This window comes from Pseudophryne corroboree, chromosome 5 (assembly GCF_028390025.1).
Source record: "Pseudophryne corroboree isolate aPseCor3 chromosome 5, aPseCor3.hap2, whole genome shotgun sequence".
Lineage (NCBI taxonomy): Eukaryota > Metazoa > Chordata > Amphibia > Anura > Myobatrachidae > Pseudophryne > Pseudophryne corroboree.
The window spans coordinates 12,065,661-12,079,528 of NC_086448.1; positions in this window are offsets into that span (position 1 = coordinate 12,065,661).

Here is a 13,868-nt window from a genome sequence, read left to right on the forward strand (position 1 = left end):
GGCACTTGTGACAGGGGAGCCCTATCTCATTGCTGTGCCTGCTGTGGGTTAGGGGCGTGGCCTAATCGCGGCCCGCGTGGCCACGCCCCCTTATGCAAATTTCGATTTTTATTTTTTTGATGGGATTTTGGCCCCTCAGCTAGGGCTAAATCCAGAGGAGGTGGTCGCTCCCCCCTACACACCCGCACAGGGAGAAGAAAGCAAGGAGACTGCTGCCTCCCTGCAACACCACAGACCTGCCAATATGCAGCAGCGTGTGCTGACTGTAGCACAAATGCTGCCGCTGTTGCTGGCAGGACGGGGGGGGGGGGGGGGGGAGCTTCTGAGCTGGAACAGAGCTACTCCAGCCGGGGGGGCCCCTAAAACTGTGGGGCCAACGGTACGTATCCCCTGCCCCCCCCCTTAATCCGGCTCTGCTGCTGGAACCCCCCCATTAATCCGTACCCCCTGATGCCCCCTCTCCCTCTGTCTCCACTATTCACCGCTGCTCTGCTAAGCAGAACAGCGAGTACAGGAGCTTTCCAACTGCCCCCCCCCCCCCCCCCGCCAGACACTGCGACCCGCGGTTGGGACAGCGGGACAGACCCCAAAAAAATGGGACTGTCCCGCGAAAATCGGGACTTTTGGGAGGTATGGGGGTGTGTGAGGGGTATGTCATACAGACAGACGGGCACCGGCTCACTGTGTGCTTGACATCGGCATACTCAGCAGGGTCTCTCTGGTGTGGAGGAGCGTCACTTTCTGGCACACTCCACGCTTCTTAGCTGCAGTTTAGTGGGGCACCTGCCGCTGTGCAGGTTCCGTACTGCCTCTGTTATCTCCAGCCCCAGCAACCCCACCGCTAGCTGCAGCACTGCCACCCGCAGTGAGGTGCACCCAGCTCCTTCACACACTTTAGCTGACGGGTAGCGCTACAGAAATCCGAGCTGCTTGCAGGCTCTGACCCACTCCTCCCTCCAGCCGCAGCGTCTCCTGGGAGCTAACCAGTCACTCCCAGTCTCCCCTTACCACAGTGCCCGGAAGCCGTGAGGTCCGCGCCACGTGCATGCTATGACCCCCTCCTCCCTCCAGCCGCAGCATCTCCTGGGGGCTAACCAGTCATTTCCAGTCTCACCTTACCACAGTGCCCGGCAGCTGCGCGAGGTCTGCGGTGTGTGACTGAGGAGGGGGGGAGGGATGCGGACAGGCAGAGGAAGCAGGAATCCAGCCTGAGAGAGTCAGCCATGCCAAGTCTCCAGCAGCAGCAGATCCCAACAGGTTGGAGTGGAACAGCAGCAGCCAGCAGCAGTGACTCCGGTAAGACACATCTGTCTGTCACCACTGTTTTATCCCTAATACCAATCTCTCCCGTGCCCTGTGTTCTGTCATGTCCCTGTCACCCCTGGCCTTGCCCTGCCACCCTTATCCTGGCCCTTTCACCCTTATCCTGGCCCTGTCACCCTTATCCTGTCCCTATCATTTCTGTCCTGGCCCCGTCACCCCTGTCCTGGCCCCGTCACCCCTGTCCTGGCACCGTCACCCCTGTTCTGACCCTGTCACCCCTGTCCTGGCCCCGTCAACCCTGTACTGACCCTGTCACCCCTGTCACCCCTGTCCTGGCCCTGTTACTGCATACCCTCCAACTACCTTTTATGGCATATACAGTACCCGCAGCGCCTCCAGACCTCTCCCCAATGCACCACACCTCCGCACCTTCCCCTCCACCACATGCGGCACTCCACCCCTCCCCCACATGCTGTGCCTCCAGACCCCCTACACCACCCGTGGCTCCCACTCCTCCACCCCTTCACCACCCACAGCACCTCCAGGCCCCTTCCACCATTCACCCCCCTTATATGTCTCCCCCCACACCTGCCCCCCTCCACCCGCAGCATCTGCAGACACCCTCCTCCATCAGCGGTCCCCCCCTCACCCACCCCTCCCCCACCAATGGCACCCCCGCACCTGCCCCTCCACCACCTGCAGCACCACCGGACCTCCTTTCCCATCCGCCGCAACACCCGTACCTGCCCCTACCCTACCCATGGTGCCTGTGGTCCCCTACCCCACCCCCGGCACTCCCGTCCCTTCCCATCCCACAGCACCTCCGGAACCCTTCATCCATCCACAACATCCCCACACCTGCCCCTCTCCCACCCGTGGCACCCCTGCCCCTCCCCCACCTTCAGTGCCTCCGGACCCCTCCCCCATCTGCATCCCCCACTCCTCTGCCCCTCCCCCACGTGCAGCACCTCCCGAACCTTCCCCATCCGGTCCCCACCCCCACTTCTGCCTCCCCTCCACCCGCAGCATCTACAGACACCATCCGCAGTCCCCCCCGCACCCGCTACATTCTGTACATCGTGCCCTGCAGGTGCTGTTCACGCCGTCGCAAGGGGCTGCGCCTCCTTCACCATCGCACGCCCTTTCATTGTGCAATATTTAACCACTAACAAAGGAATGCAGGTAATACTCCATATAATACAAATATTAAACCCCAGAAAGGCATGCAAGGGTTAAGGGGGCGTAGCCCCTTGCGACGGTGTGAAGAGCGCCCGTAGGGCGCGATGAAGCACCTAGTATATATATATAGAGAGAGAGAGAGAGAGAGAGAGAGAGACGTATATGTTTATGATTACCAAACCAAAAAAACAGGTATATGTGTGTGTATGTATATATATATAACTCTATAGAGGCATATTTATAAACCTACTTTGTTTTTAAATTTATCTTTTATCATACAAATCTACAATGCTAGTAATTTATAATCCTGTATGTGGACACCAAATTTGCACCAAGAAGTGTGTGTGTGTATGTGAGTGTGTGAGTGTGATTGAGTTTGTGTGTGAATGTTTTATTTTGTATAATTTTTTTACACTAAATTTATGCAGATGCGAATTTCCACTGATGCAAAATGTACACACTGTCCTGAACATTAATGTACACATATCAATATAGTTTAATACAGATGACACCATCCCATTTCAACCAATTAAAATGCACCCCACACACTATAAATATATGTCCATGTATGGAAAACGCCATTGGCACCATGCGCGCAGCTGCCTTCTCACGCCGGGAGCTGCGCGTGCTTGTAGCCGTTATTGACCGCCGTGTAGGCCGCGCAGGGCCGTTATCCCTAATAGGGTTAAGCGCGAGGCCTACGCGGAGGTCCGCCGCATACTGCGGACAAACACCCCGCACTCGCCGCAGTATTATACAGTTAGAAAGGCGGTGGAGCGACCTTCGCCGTTGCACGCCGGAGCTGTTGGCGGAGCTACGCCAACAAATCAGCATACGGCGTAGACGCAGTAAGTTGAACACTACATAAAATTTGATTACACTGAGATTATTTGCTGCACTTTTAAATTGTCTATAAATCACATTTTCACTAAAAGGACCTATACTTATATAAATTTTGCAGACTGTGTAATGACACTGTTGTAGCCCAAACCTTACACAAGTTTCTACATTGTGTGTGTTTATGGTTTGCAGTACTGAGTGTGTAGCAAGTGCTTGTGAAACTGTTAATTGCGTTGTACTGAGTTGGTAGACATGCTATCGGCTCTACCAAATAACTTTATATGTGTATTTAACATGGTAACTAACAATGTTTTTGAAACATGATGTTTTGTAAACAATAAAAGCCACAACCTAATTATTACATATGTCATTCTAGGGCAAGCACAACGGCGAGCAGTGGCTTTAAGAAGAAGAGGTCCAGCCCAAGCCTCTTCTCCACAAACCTCCCCTTCTGTGGACCACTCCCCCTCTCCGGCCCACTCCCCCTCTACGGCCCACTCCCCCTCTACGGCCACCTCCCCCTCTCCAGCCCACTCCCCCTCTCTGTCCACCTCCCCCTCTCTGGCCCACTCCCCCTCTCCGGCCACCTCCCCCTCTCTGGCCCACTCCCCCTCTCCGGCCCACTCCCCCTCTCTGGCCACCTCCCCCTCTCCGGCCCACTCCCCCTCTCCGGCCACCTCCCCCTCTCTGGCCCACTCACCCTCTCTTTCCCAGTCCCCCTCTCCGGCCCAATCCCCCTCTCCGGCCCAATCCCCCTCTCTTTCCCAATCCCCCTCTCTGGCCCAATCCCACTCTCTTTCCCAATCCCCCTCTCCGGCCCAATACCCCTCTCTTTCCCAATTCCCCTCTCTGCCCCCCTCCCCCTCTGTGTCCCAAACCACCTCTCCACCACCCTCACCCTATCATTTTCAACCACCCTCTGCAAGGTCCTCCCCCTTCCATCCTCTTTCACAAATCGACCCTCCTTCACCCATCCTGCCTCCTTCCCCCATCCAACCCCCATCCAGCCAACCTCACCCATCCAGTCTCCATCCCCCAGCCAGCCACCTTTGCCCCCATCAGAATGGGCAGCAGAGGCCCCGGAGCCACTTGAGGGAGGTGGGCAAGTGGCAGAGGAGAGTAAGTTCACAGACATTGTTTTCATTTTTTAAAATGTATTTTACGACACATTCAAATAAATGCAGTGTTGTACTGTGGCCAATCTTTTGTCAAGGTTAAATGCTTGTCCTCTTCATCATGGTATGGATGATACATTTACATTTGTGTGAGGAACATTATATGTACAGTGTCTACATCTGCAATGTTGAGGATGCCCACTCTGGGTCGCCAATCACTATGATGACAGGTTTGCCTGCACAACAGGGTTTGTATGTGAAACATATGCTAAACATTTAGACCTGAGTGGTACTTTTTGTGTGGTTTTACTTTTACAATTGTGACTGGTTATTGCAATATTTGCACATTAAAGTCGCAGGAGTCACTTTGTTAGGCAGGCTAAGGACACAGTGATATGTGTTGTGAAAGTTACACTCCTACTATTTAGGCATTTTACTTTTTGTAACCTGTTCGACCTTATGTTGTAAGGCAGGCTTTCATGGAGGGTGGGTATGCTAGGATATGTGGTCCTTCTGAAGATGTGGATATGCAGTGTGATGATGCAGGGCCAAAAACAACAAAGAAAAGACTGCTTCACTCCAGATGTGAATGAATCCCTGCATGAGGCTACATTTACTAAGATGGTATTACTATTTAAGTTGGGATGTTGCCCATAGCAACCAAGCAGATCATACTTTTCATTCATTTTGCACCTTCTACAAGATAATGGGGTATATTTACTAAGCTCCCGATTTTGACCGAGATGCCGTTTTTTCATCAAAGTGTCATCTCGGTAAATCTCGGTCATTTACTAAACACTAATCACGGCAGTGATGAGGGCATTCGTAATTTTTTGCTAGTTCAGGTAAAAAATTACGAATGAATACACCATCGGTCAAAACGCGGCTGTTTAAGTATGAATCTCGGTCATTTACTAAGAAGTGCAAAGCAAAAAAACACAAAACACTGCCGTGAAAAATTACAACTCGTAAAAAAGTCCTAAAAAAAAACAGACCTGCTTTTTTTATCCGTGATTTGAGATGCATGCAGGGATCCATGAGATCCGTGCATGTATATCAGTGGGAAGGGGTGTGAAAGTGCTTATTTTTGCTAAAAAAATTGCGTGGGATCCCCCCTCCTAAGCATAACCAGCCTCGGGCTCTTTGAGCCGATCCTGGTTGCAGAAATATGGGGAAAAAAATGACAGGGGTTCCCCCATATTTAAGCAACCAGCATCGGGCTCTGCGCCTGGTCCTGGTCCCAAAAATACGGGGGACAAAAAGAGTAGGGGTCCCCCGTATTTCTAAAACCAGCACCGGGCTCCACTAGCTGGACAGATAATGCCACAGCCGGGGGTCACTTTTATACAGCGCCCTGCGGCCGTGGCATCAAAAATCCAACTAGTCACCCCTGGCCGGGGTACCCTGGGGGAGTGGGGACCCCTTCAATCAAGGGGTCCCCCCCCCCAGCCACCCAAGGGCCAGGGGTGAAGCCCGAGGCTGTCCCCCCCCATCCAATGGGCTGCGGATGGGAGGGCTGATAGCCTTTGTTGTAAAATAAAAGATATTGTTTTTAGTAGCAGTACTACAAGTCCCAGCAAGCCTCCCCCGCATGCTGGTACTTGGAGAACCACAAGTACCAGCATGCGGCGGAAAAACGGGCCCGCTGGTACCTGTAGTACTACCACTAAAAAAATACCCAAAAAAAGACAAGACACACACACCGTGAAAGTATAATTTTATTACTTACATACACACATACATACATACTTACCTATGGCCCCACGCAGGTCGGTCCTCTTGTCCAGTAGAATCCAAGGGTACCTGTTGAATAAATTATACTCACGAGATCCAGGGGTCCAGGCTCCTCGGCAAATCCAGGGTTAATCCACGTACTTGCCAAAAATAAAAAAACGGTGTCCCGACCACGAACTGAAAGGGGACCCATGTTTGCACATGGGTCACCTTTCCCCGAATGCAAGAAACCCACTTTGCCTTCTGGCTACGTGGGTTTCTTCAGCCAATCAGGGAGCGCCACGTTGTAGCACTCTCCTGATCAGCTGTGTGGTCCTGTCTTCACTGACAGGCAGCTCACGGCAGTGTTACAATGTAGCGCCTATGCGCTACATTGTAACCAATGATGGGAACTTTCAGCTCAGCGGTGACGTCACTTTAGGTCAACCGCAGGGCAGAAAGTTCCCATCATTGGTTACAATGTAGCGCATAGGCGCTACATTGTAACACTGCCGTGTGCTGCCTGTCAGTGAGGACAAGAGCACACAGCCGATCAGGAGAGTGCTACAACGTGGCACTCCCTGATTGGCTGAAGAAACCCACTTAGACATCAGTCAGAGTGGGTTTCTGGCATTCGTGGAAAGGAGTCCCATGTGAAAACATGGGGCCCCTTTCAGTTCGTGGCTCGGCTTTCCGTTTTCTTATTTTATGCAAGTACGTGGATTACCCCTGGATTTCCCGAGGAGCCTGGACCCCTGGATCTCGTGAGTATAATTTCTTCAACAGGTACCCCTTGGATTCTACTGGAGAAGAGGACCGACCTGCGTGTGAACATAAGGTAAGTATGTATGTATGTTTGTGTGGATGTATGTAATAAATCTTTACTTTCACGGTGTGTGTGTCTTGTCTTTTTTTGGGTATTTTTTTAGTAGTAGTACTACAGGTACCAGCGGGCCCGTTTTTCCGTCGCATGCTGGTACTTGTGGTTCTCCAAGTACCAGCATGCGGGGGAGGCTTGCTGGGCCTTGTAGTACTGCTACTAAAAACAATATATTTTCTTTTACAACAAAGGCTATCAGCCTCCCCATCCGCAGCCCATTGGATGGGGGGGGACAGCCTCGGGCTTCACCCCTGGCCCTTGGGTGGCTGGGGGGGGGGGACCCCTTGATTGAAGGGGTCCCCACTCCCCCAGGGTACCCCGGCCAGGGGTGACTAGTTGGATTTTTGATGCCACGGCCGCAGGGCACTATATAAAAGTGACCCCCGGCTGTGGCATTATCTGTCCAGCTAGTGGAGCCCGGTGCTGGTTTTAAAAATACGGGGGACCCCTACTCTTTTTGTCCCCCGTATTTTTGGGACCAGGACCAGGCGCAGAGCCCGATGCTGGTTGCTTAAATATGGGGGAACCCCTGTCATTTTTTTCCCCATATTTTTGCAACCAGGATCGGCTCAAAGAGCCCGAGGCTGGTTATGCTTAGGAGGGGGGACCCCACGCATTTTTTTTTATTATTTTACAGTGTTTAATTTAAAAAAAAAAAAAAATAAACCCCAGCACGGATCACACAGATCCGGCCGAGATTGATTGTAAAAAAAGTCGGCAGTGTTTTGCTAATCACTGCCGTAAAAATAGGTAAAAAACCACGAATGACATCGACATCGGAAGAAAAGAAAAACCCGAATACGACAGCTTAGTAAATCCATCGTAATCAATTCAAAAAGTTGCAGTTTTACACTGTCGATGTCATTCGTGATTGAACTTTGACCTTTTTTCGGAAATTACGAATCTTAGTAAATTTACCCCAATATGTTGAATTTGATTGGTTGCTATGGGTAACGTCCCATCTAAAATATAACTCCCATATTACTGTATGTACCCCACGGTGTCGTACACTTTGTTTAAAAAAAAAAACCTTGATGAGCAGGCTTGTGTGTTGTTCTGCTAATGTTTTCTCATTAAAACATACATGATGTAGTTACTTGGCCATTAAAGCAGGCCTGCCCAAACTGCGGACCTCCAGCTGTTGAGAAACTACACAACCCAGCATGGCCAGACACAGCTTCTGCATTCTCTGGGTCAAGGCATGCTGGTATATGTATTTTCCAGACAGCTGGAGGGCCGCAGTTTGGACATGCCTGCAATAAAGTGTGCTTTGTGCCTTGTTTGTATAATAGGTAATGTGAGGAAGTTAGTAATGTTTATTTTCCATCTTAATTTCAGATGTTGCGGTTGGAGATCCCCCAAGTTTGGCAGGAATTCTGGCAAACATGCGCCAGCAACTCATAAATCTGCTGGAAAATGTAGATTTGATGCAAAAATTTGTTTAAAACCAAAAATTAGTTCTATTATTAAAAAAATATATATATATTTTATTTAAAAAATACAAATAAATAATTTTGTTTCAAGTAAATCGGGTGTTGTGTTTATGCAATAAATGAACTGCAGATTGGATAGCAGAAATTGTTTAGCTTAAACATTTCAGACATGTAACTTAAGAATGTGAATTTAAAATTAAATCAGAAAATAAAAAAAACAAAATAGTTAGGAGCTTATTGAATAAAAAAACATGTTAACACATTTATTCACACACTACACCTCTACACACAAAAAAAAAAAAAACAAACAAACAAACAACATTTACCACATCTATATTTTAAATTACTTATTTTTAATGTGGATGACCAATTATGCATACAAAGTGTTCGTCAGGTATTATTTGAAGACTTAATTGGTCATGACCATTAACAATCATTACACTAATTGGATTCATAATTGAGGAAGGCTTGTGGAGCCTTATTTAACTTAAAAGGAAAAAAATACCATTGCTGTGCGTTTTTTAGCAAAAGCGTGTGCAATTTTAAGAGGAATGTGTAAATCTACGAGAAGTTAGGATTTTTACGATGAGGTTTGTGGTATTGCGATGGGTTCGCATTAGTGCAATGGCCCTCATTCCGAGTTGATCGCTCGGTATTTTTCATCGCATCGCAGTGAAATTCCGCTTAGTACGCATGCGCAATATTCGCACTGCGACTGCGCCAAGTAATTTTACAATGGAGATAGTATTTTTACTCACGGCTTTTTCATCGCTCCGGCGATCGTAATGTGATTGACAGGAAATGGGTGTTACTGGGCGGAAACAGGCCGTTTTATGGGCGTGCGGGAAAAAACGCTACCGTTTCCGGAAAAAACGCAGGAGTGGCCGGGGAAACGGGGGAGTGTCTGGGCGAACGCTGGGTGTGTTTGTGACGTCAAACCAGGAACGACAAGCACTGAACTGATCGCACAGGCAGAGTAAGTCTGAAGCTACTCTGAAACTGCTAAGTAGTTAGTAATCGCAATATTGCGAATACATCGGTCGCAATTTTAAGAAGCTAAGATTCACTCCCAGTAGGCGGCGGCTTAGCGTGTGTAACTCTGCTAAAATCGCCTTGCGAGCGATCAACTCGGAATGAGGGCCAATGTCATTTGCCATAAGCCTACTTTGTGTACTACTGCGTACGAAATGTCAAAAATACGTTGGGGGCGGATATTCGCTATTGTGCAACGTATTCGCAATTTTGCGAATATGTTGTGCGAACGAAAAAAATAACGAACAACTCGGAATCACCCCCTACGTCCAGGAAACGCCCGCTCCTAGCTTGTGCTGGAGAGGTCAAGCTAGGAGAATTCTCAGAATTACATACCAAGAAAGAGTCTGTCTTGTTAACCCAATTGGAGCTCCCTTCTTATTCTCTTCTCATCCCTGCACTACTCGACTCCGGAGCCGCCGAAAGCTTCATTACATCACCTCTGGTCAAACGATCTGGAATACAAACGGTTCCTTTGGATCGTACCATTTCTGTTACTGCGGTGGATGGAAGTTATATCCCTGAGGGTATTATATCCTTTCGTACTATTCCTCTCAAGATGAAAGTCGGAGTTCTTCATTCAGAAAAAATCTCTTTCCTTGTAATTCCTAAAGCCTCTCATGAACTGATCCTAGGGTTTCCATGGTTAATCAGACACAATCCCCACATAGACTGGCAAACTATGGATGTTCTCTCTTGGGGACAAGACTTCTTCCAGAACTGTTTACCTTCAGTAAGACCTCTTTGTACCTCCAGTCCTTCCAGCCTTCCTGCGGAATACCTAGCCTTTCAAGATGTGTTCAGTAAGCATGGAGCGGACACCTTGCCCCTGCATCGTACTTGGGATTGTCCCATTGAGCTAGTACCTGGTAAGACTCCTCCCCGAGATCGAATCTACCCTCTCTCACTTCCTGAGACACAGGCCATGTCAGAGTATATCCGTGAGAACTTGGATAAAGGGTTCATCAGGTCTTCCACATCTCCGGCCGGGGCGGGGTTTTTCTTTGTCATAAAGAAGGATGGGGGTTTGCGGCCCTGTATTGACTATAGAGGTCTCAATGACATAACAATTAAGAACAGATATCCGTTACCCCTGATTCCAGAACTGTTCGACCGTGTTACTAAGCTGAACTTATGGGGGGCCTACAATCTTATACGTATTCGTCCAGGTGACGAATGGAAGATGGCATTTAATACCCACGATGGCCATTACGAATACCTGGTAATGCCTTTTGGCCTATGTAACGCCCCAGCTGTCTTTCAAGAGTTCGTTAACGAAATCTTCAGAGACCTCCTCTATGACTGCTTGATAGTGTATCTGGATGACATTCTCATTTTTTCTAGGGATCTGAAGACCCATCGGGAATAAGTCAGAGAAGTGCTAACTCGTTTACAAAGGAATCAATTAATCTGTAAATTAGAGAAGTGCACCTTCGAAGTACCCACAATTCCATTCCTCGGTTACATCCTCTCAGGGTAGAGGTTACAGATGGATCCTACTAAAGTCCAGGCGATTCAGGATTGGGCACTTCCAGCTACCCTTAAAGGAATTCAACGTTTCCTGGGGTTCGCTAACTTCAACCGAAGATTCATTCAAGATTATTCTTCTGTCATAGCTCCCATAACCGCACTAACTAGGAAAGGAGCCGATCCTGCAAAGTGGTCTCCGGAGGCTTTGGAAGCCTTTTCGTCTTTAAAGGAGGCCTTCATGACCGCTCCAGTTCTTCGACAACCTGATCTCAGCCGTCCGTTCTTGGTGGAGGTTGATGTCTCTACTGTAGGAGTAGGAGCGGTATTATCCCAGCTCTTCGAGGACAAGAAGGTCCATCCTTGTGCGTTCTTCTCGCGAAGATTTCCCCCTGCTGAACAGAATTATGCTATTGGGGAACAGGAATTACTGGCAATTAAGTTGGCCTTTGAGGAGTGGAGGTATTTGTTGGAGGGAGCTCAGCCTACAATCTCGGTAACCACAGATCACAAGAAACTCCCGATGTCTGAACCGACGCCAAGCAAGATGGGCACTCTTCTTTACCAATTTTAACTTTAAACTTAGTTACCTACCAGGCTCCCTCAACAAAAAGGCAGATGCATTATCTCGCTCCCTAAGTTCTGAAGAACCCTCTGACCGTTCTAAAGAGCAATTCATCCTGGAATCCACCTCTTTTTCAGCAACCAATTCCTCTCCACTTCTTCCTCCAGGAAAGATCTTCGTTGCACCAAATCTTCGTAAAAAACTTCTTACATGGGCTCACTCCTCCTCCTTCATGGGTCATGCAGGCGGTCTTAAAACACTCAAATTCATTCAGAGTTCCTACTGGTGGCCTCATCTCAGGACTGACGTTCAGGAATTCGTGGCTGCCTGTCCAAAATGTGCCCAGCATAAGAGTCCCAAAGGTCCTCCAGCCGGGTTACTCCATCCCTTACCTGTGCTACTAAGACCATGGACGCATATTTCTATGGACTTTATTACTTATTTACCTACATCTGGTGGACGGAACACTGTATGGGTCATAGTTGACCGATTCTCTAAAATGGCACGCTTCGTTCCTCTGGCTAATCTCCCATCAGCATCCCAGTTGGCAAAATTATTTATAGCAGAGATCGTTTGACTTCATGGTCTACCGCAGGAAATCATGTCTGATAGAGGTCCTCAGTTTGTGGCCAAGTTTTGGAGGTCCCTATGTTCTGCTCTTGGTGTGAAATTGAACTTTTCCTCAGGATATCATCCCCAAACGGATGGTCAAACAGGGAGGGTGAACCAGGATCTGGAGACTTTTCTTTATTCATGTCCTCCTCACAGGACGACTGGCTGGACTTCATCCCGTTCGCAGAATTTGCCCATAACAATCTCTATCACTCTGCCACAAAAAAAATCTTCTCCATTCTTCATTAATTATGGTCACAATCCGAGAGTTCCTGACTTACAACTTCTGCCTACACTCAAGGTTCCTGCCGCAGAATCAACACTTCGACAGTTTACTGAAACCTGGAAACAAATTCACAAGGCCTTGCTCAAGACATCCAAGAGGTATAAGACCTATGCAGAGCTGAAGCGAAAAGCTGTACCAAGCCTTAAGGTAGGAGATCGTGTTTGGGTTTCCACACATAACCTAAGATTAAAGGTTCCTACGAAAAAGTTTGCTCCCAGATTTATTGGGCCCTACCCATTAGAAAAAGTTTTGAATCCTGTGGCTTATAAAGTGAAATTACCCCCGTAGTTAAGAATCCCTAATGCATTTCATATTTCTCTCTTAAAACCTTTGGTACTTAATCGATTCAGAGCTGCTTTGCCTAAATCACCCAAGATCCAATCAAGACAAGGAGACGAATTTGAGATTTGCGAGATCCTCGATTCTCGCAGACGTTATGGTCGCCTCCAGTACCTTGTTGATTTGAAGGGATATGGACCAGAGGAGAGATCTTGGGTAGAAGCAGAAGATGTCCATGCTCCAAGACTTCTTCAGACATTTCATGCCAAGTTCCCAACTAAACCATATAGGTGTCCGGAGTCCACCCACAAAGGGGGGTAATGTCAGCGTCCGGAGTCTTACCGGTACGCTGGGGCCGCAGGGCTGGCTTCTCTGGTGGTGTGCGGGCAGCAGCGGAGGTGGGCTGCTGCGCCGGGTCCGTGGGCAGCAGTGGCAGTGGTGAGGGGGTCCACTCGTGGTGGTGGGATGCCGCTACAGCGGATCGCTCTTGCTGAGCCGTTGCTAGGAGACCAGAGGCAGTGAGCAATGTGGCTGCATTTCTGGGCGCCGCCATGTTGGAGACCAAGTTTAAGCATAGTTCCTGTTTCCTGTTTCTTCCAGCCAATCCAGGGGAAGCTCTCCCTATAAAAGGGGTCTGGTTTAGGACAGGGACGCCAGTGCTTCAAGTTACAACCCTATTGTAGGTGCTTTAGCCTGTGCTCCCAGGATTCTTGTCATAATCTGGTTACTCCTGCTCCTGTTTGGTCGGTTCCCTGTTGCTGCTGCAGTCCTGCCGTTCCTAACCTGCTACTGCCTGTGGAAGCGCTCCTAGAAAACCCGGTACAGTAAGACTCTTTGGGCACAGTCGGCCCCAGGTCTTCTGCCTCGTCTTTCAAGTCACACTCCACAGATCTACTTCACCAGCCACGTCTTTGTACCACCGACCTCAACCTGCAGATTATCTTCAGCCTTATCCTCCAAACCACAGTCCACAGTCCTTGTCTCCAGCCACGTCTTCAACTACCATCCACAGTTCATCATCTACAGTCTCGTCTTTCATATCACAGTCCACAGTTCTTAACCTCCAGCCACGTCTTTTAGCCACCATCCACAGTTCCACAGTTCATTATTCACAACCTCGTCTTTCAAGCCACAACCTGCAGTTCTTTATCCGCAACTACGTTCTTTATCCATCGTGCTCCAGCCACAGTTCTCTACCTCAGCC